The sequence below is a fragment of the Aethalodelphis obliquidens genome, unplaced genomic scaffold (assembly GCF_003676395.1).
Source record: "Aethalodelphis obliquidens isolate GAN/ISIS:26980383/991018 unplaced genomic scaffold, ASM367639v1 scaffold100, whole genome shotgun sequence".
NCBI lineage: Eukaryota > Metazoa > Chordata > Mammalia > Artiodactyla > Delphinidae > Aethalodelphis > Aethalodelphis obliquidens.
The window spans coordinates 2,663,793-2,670,250 of NW_020838044.1; positions in this window are offsets into that span (position 1 = coordinate 2,663,793).

Below are 6,458 nucleotides of genomic sequence, written 5' to 3' on the forward strand. Positions count from 1 at the left end.
AATTTGGTAGAGGTAGGTTCAGAGCTTTCTATGGAGGGGATGGATATGGACAGGACTGAGGAGTGGTTCCTAATTGCTTTTGTTTTTAATTGTATGATAATAACTTCATTAATAAACTGATTTTCCTCACATAGCAACAAGAATCTAATTATGTTAAAGTTCACAGTGACAAATAATAAATATTAAGATTTGTATATATTGAAGGGAATGGACCAATGTGAATGTTCAGAAAATACTGTAAATTGCATGATATCAATTTAGATACAGAAATGCTATTTTTAATGCATAAGTTTTTATGATAAAAAATTCTAAAATACATTAACCAAGCAACTATGTTGATATCAAATAAAAAATTGCAGCCAGATTATTCTCATCCCACCATTTTTTAATTTTTAAATTGGCATGTGTTTTAGAGGGATTTTTCATTAAGCACAGCAATGTCAGCGTCTCTAGAAAACTTTGCTAGGGTGGTTTTATGATTTATAGATTTCTCCTGAGACATGAGAGGTGCTTTTTTATTTTTTAGTGGAGACTTAACCTGTATCATTTATTTCTCCTGACAAATTTCATTTATGAAGTTTACCCTCTGCAGTGTTATTAATCTTACTGGAAATTCATTCCACGAAAAGGATGAATTCATCTGAACTTTAAGGTTTGGTGGTTGGAAATACTTTATTTCTGTGATACATGAGTGTTTTTTTCTTTAATATTAATGGTTTAAAGTTATTTTGAACCTTCAGAGACGCCTTTTCTTCTATTTGCTGCTCCTTAAGTTTAGAGATATCTGAAGCCCTAATTTAAAAAAAAAATTTAACACATGGTATTGGATCTACCTCCTCTATTTTTTTTTAATAGCCAAGTTTAAAGGAGGGAACATTTCTAAGTATAGTAATTGGTTAAAATGTCTTTTTTTCCTCCTGGGTTTCTTTTTAGGAACTACTGACAATCAAAAACCTATAGCCGACTTTGGGATATGGCTTTATTATTCAGCAACTAAAAGATGAGTTCTAATTGGCAGACTTCTGGCACTGGCACTTGTCCTTCTGTTTCTATAGAAACTGGGTTGGAAGTCAGAGCTGCACAAAGGGAAAGGGTAAGTTTCTTTTAAACTCCATATTTATAAACCCGTATTAACTGTGGCATGGTATCAGTTTTCACATAAGGATATATACATTAGTGTACTAGAACGCAAATATGAACTACTGATTTTTACTTGAGTGGAAACTGACATCAAGTCATTAAATGTAATAGGAGGGTTTAAATATGGATTTATTTTTCTCGTGACTCTGACTTCACATTTCTTGAAGCAGTGAACTCAATATGATAATTTTCACTTTCACTTATATCTCATTTCGGGGTGATAAAATTGGTTTTTATCCTCTTAGATCTTTATTGTCGTTTTCTGGTAAGTGATATAAAATATGTACAGAGGACATTTAAAAAGTCTGCATGAATTGTAAGTCTCTTCTCTGGGGCAAAGTCTGATTCTTTCCATTATAAAACAAGTACTGTACAACTGACTAGTTTTTTAGCTTCTCTCCTCTCTTAGCCAAGCAGGACGAGGTCGTCTGTTGGGCACATACATGTGTTCTCATCCAGGCAGACACCCATTAATCGTAGAACCTAAGACACCTGGCAGTTGGTGAGTTATCTTATTACTATGGCTTCAGAGGACTATGCTGCACAGCTGGGGCATTTAGCCTTGAAATGGTTTAATCAAGTGTGATAAACTCCTCTGATCTACAGGTTGGTGTTTGTAAATTAATTTATACTAAACTTTGACTAGTTGGGATATTGAAGGAAGGTAATATTAGCTCTTGTTCTTTAAAACTTATCTGTCATTTCCTTGCTCATGAAATACTGCTCTTAAGGGATAGGTTTCTCTTTTCCTTACTAAGAGAATGTTGAAGTTGGTTGACACCAACCAAAGAGTGGGACATCTTGGCTTTATTTTGGCCCAAATTGTTAGTTTTGTAAAAATAGTGTAAAAGCGAAAGTTGGAAATTTTTCAATAGGGAAAGTTAATTCAGTTTTTAAAATTTCACTTCACAAGTCCTTGGTCAGTTAATGCCTGAAAGTGGATTTTCATTAAAACTGTATGCCTCCCTTCCTTAAGTACTACTGTGTATCCTCTTTGTTTCTATGTGTTCACTGGAGCTTGAATGATGTAAAAATAAATTGAATTTGTGACTGTTGGTAAATGTGGACAGAAAAAACTTTAGTCTCTAGCTGCCTGCTGTCAAGTATCCAGACATCCAGATGTGTCTTTACTCCTTAGTAAGGGTGGCCAGCTTGTCCTGCTTTTAAAACGGAGAGTCATAGGTCGCAGGAACTCACTGATTTCCAGGCAAGCCAGACAGTTGGTCACCCTGTCTTATTCTCTGCATGCCTGAAACAATGTCACTAGGTTGTTACTGATCATCGTTTTGGATAGAAGTAGATTTTTAAGTTATGTTAGCTTCTGTTGGAATGTACCAGAGAGTAAGTTCTTCTTTTTAAAGAAATGATAGTCTTATTTGTCTCAGTGATCCTAGGTAATGCCAGCTTCCCTCTCAGAAATAAAACATGAATTTTATTTTATTTATTTATTTATTTATTTTTTGCGGTACGCGGACCTCTCACTGTTGTGGCCTCTCCTGTTGCGGAGCACAGGCTCTGGACGCGCAGGCTCAGCGGCTGTGGCTCACGGGCCCAGCCGCTCCGCGGCACGTGGGATCCTCCCGGACCGGGGCACGAACCCGTGTCCCCTGCATCGGCAGGCGGACTCTCAACCACTGGGCCACCAGGGAAGCCCTAAAACATGAATTTTAAACTGACCGATTTAAAGGTGATTACAAGGACTTTTGTCGTTTTTCATTTGTGTCCCCATGTTAAGACCATGGGTGATAAATGTGAGACATTTAGGTAGATATTTGTGGTGAATGAGTAGCCAAATGAGGCAAATATTTATGTATATATGTCTTAAAGCCGTATACAAGTTGATTCTGTTTTAAGAGAAACCCTCAAGGCTTTTAATAAGTATTGGGCTTTGGTTTTATAATGAGGTCCTCAGAGGAACTAGGTTTGGATTTTTAAAAATTAGATCTAAAATCAAATATTAATACACAGTGTGCTTTTTTTTTTCTCATGGAAAAAGCCAGTTTTACAATTAGGCAAGTTTATGTGCTAAGGAGCTAATTTTTTGCAAACAAACATAGCATCACATATGTTAATATGCCTAGATTATTTGAAAAATATCACAAATTATTTCAGTCCATTTAAGTAATTGTTGCTTTTATTATACTTTTAGAAAATCATTAAAGAAGAAAAGCCAGGGGCTGTGATCTAATCAGCGTTGTTAATTAGTTTTCAGAATTGGCTCCATTAGGACTAGCTTTGTAACTTTAGGCAAATAACTTGGTCTTAATTTGCTTTTGTCCTTAGGTGTAAGACAGGAATATTAATACCTATCCATCTTCCTCATAGGATTGGCATGATGCTGATGAGGTAATAGGTGGGAAAGAACTTTAAAAACTTAAAAGTACTATAAGGTGGAGTTTTATTTATTTATAAATTTATTTATTTTATTTATTTTTGGCTGTATTGGGTCTTCATTGCTGCGCGCAGGCTTTCTCTAGTTGCCGCAAGCCGGGGCTACTCTTCATTGTGCGTGGGCTTCTCATTGCGGTGGCTTCTGTTGTTGCGGAGCACTGGCTCTAGGCGTGCAGGCTTCAGTAGTTGTGGTGCATGGGCTCAGTAGTTGTGGCTCACGGGCTCTAGAGAGCAGGCTCAGTAGTTGGGGCACACGGGCTTAGTTGCTCTGTGTGGGTAGAGTTTTAGTATCAGAAATAGTATTTCCTGAACAACGTATATAGAAAATTCCTTTTACAGTGGTGGTATGACATTTTCTTAGAGTAAGAACAGCAAGAAATGGTATCTTAATAGTTTTAAATATCTCAGCAAGTAACTGTGAAGAAAGTATTATTGAACTTTTATGTTCAAGTTATGCTCTACTAAATATGTATATTTATAGATAATACTTTATATACTTTATAAACATTTCAACTAATATTTTAGTATTGAGGAATTATAAGTGGCACATACTTAGGCATTACCTTCTTTGGTCAGGGTTGGTGAATATTGGAAGACCTAAAAAAGTTCATTATCTTTAACAACTACATTATTATTGCATTGTAGCAGATGTGTTTTGTGGCTTTAATTTGTTTGTTTTGGTTCTTAGGTATTTTGCATCCTCATTTTCATTTCAATCTAGATATTAAAAGTTTATGCCAATTTGAGTTAGAACAAATTTATTATAAGATAACTGCTTACAATTAAATTAGCTTCGTAATCTTGTGACACTGCTAAGCAGCCAGGGTTGTGTGAAGGGGAAAGTGTAGGGTTTTTTGTCAGTTTGAGTTTGAGTTATGACTCCTCTACTTACTGGGTGTTTAATTACTTTGACCTTAAGTTTATTCATTTGTAAAATAGTCATCATAGTATTTTCTTCCAAAGTTTGTGAATATTAAATTAAGATTAAATATAAAATGTGTCTGCCTCAGTGACTAGTATGTATTAGATGTTGAAATAAAGTTCTTCACCAGCCTACTTCTCCAGACACATGCTAAGCCTCTTTGTTTCCTCTTTGTCCCATGGGATATCTTGAGGGGGAAGGAGATAGAAAATCAGTGTACTCTTGCTTTTCTTGAAACCCTGTATCTGTCTGAGATAGTATTTGTAGATTATGGTTACTTAGAAATGTGTTAACATCTTATAATATTGTTCAAGGGCAGGAGTAAATGAATAGGAACATTTAAAGTTAATTGTTAATATAGTGAATACATTAGTTATGAAGTCTTTAGCTTCCTGTAGTCTAGGGAGTCAGTCTTTCTTGATCCATACCGCCCAGGTTTAGAGGGGCTGTTAGCATGGAGTAGGATGAAGAACTGCCCTGTTGTGTAAGAGTCATAAAGCCTATGTAAATCAGAATTCAACTTGGAGTTCTTTAGTTGGTTCTACTTTTACTGTTTTGTGGGTTATTTTATTTTATTTTTTTTTGGCCGCGCGGCTTGCAGGATCTCAGTTCCCCAACCAGGGATTGAACCCCGCCCATGGCAGTGAAAGCCCTGAATGCTAAGCACTAGGCCACCAGGGAACTCCCTGTAGTTGGTTCTGCTTAAAATGTATAGTTTGCTTTCATAGGAGGAAAGAATCTAGTTGCCCTAGGTAGTTAACGTCTTTTGAGAACAGTTATTGCTCAAGAGGGAAAGGGGGACGGATAGAGTGGTTCCTAGTAAATCATTGATTTTCTTACTCTTGTGCTTTGATGTAGAAAGAAGAAGAAAGGAAATTATCAGCTACTGTGTATGAAGGGTATTTTGCTTGGTACAAGTATGTTTTCATTTAATCCTCATAGTATAGCTGTGAGGTAGCTTGGTGGAATCCTCATTTTACAGAGGAGGAAATTGGGACTCAGAGAGGCTAACTTTCACGAGGTTACATAGTAACAGGTAGCAGAGCTTGGATTTATTATTATTTTTGCTGTTTGTGTGAGGCGGTACTGTTTCTGCTCTATTCATATTGTCTTACATCTGAAATGTAAAAAGAATGTTAGACATTTACATTTAAGTGTAAAACCTATACATTTTAAATAGGACCAACTGCAGTTTTTAAGATAACCTAGATTTGAACCCAGATTAATTTGGTTCCAGAATTGGTGCTGGCCCTTGGGAAATAGATCCGTCTTGTTGATCTTGCAGACTGATGGAAAAGATTGACATGTCAGCTCATATATAGTGCTCTGTTAAAAGTTAGATGGGGAAAGGGTAAGCTGCGACAAAGCGAGAGAGAGGCATGGACATATATACACTACCAAACGTAAAAGAGATAGCTAGTGGGAAGCAGCCGCATAGCACAGGGAGATCAGCTTGGTGCTTTGTGACAGCCTGGAGGGGTGGGATAGGGAGGGTGGGAGGGAGGGAGACGCAAGAGGGAAGAGATATGGGAACATATGTATATGTATAACTGATTCACTTTGTTATAGAGCAGAAACTAACACACCATTGTAAAGCAATTATACTCCAATAAAGATAAAAAAAAAAAAGTTAGGGCTTCCCTGGTGGCGCAGTGGTTGAGAATCTGCCTGCTAATGCAGGAGACACGGGTTCGAGCCCTGGTCTGGGAGGATCCCACAGGCCGTGGAGCAACTAGTCCCGTGAGCCACAACTACTGAGCCTGCGCGTCTGGAGCTTGTGCTCCGCACCAAGAGAGGCCTCAATAGTGAGAGGCCTGCACATCGCTATGAAGAGTGGCCCCCGCTTGCCACAGCTAGAGAAAGCCCACGCACAGAAATGAAGACCCAATGCAGCCAAAAATTAATTAATTAATTTAAAAAAAGTTAGATGAGATTACAGAGGAGAGAATGACAATGCTGGGGGAGGTTTTCCAGAGGCTTTTGGTGAGTCAGATTGTGAAGGATA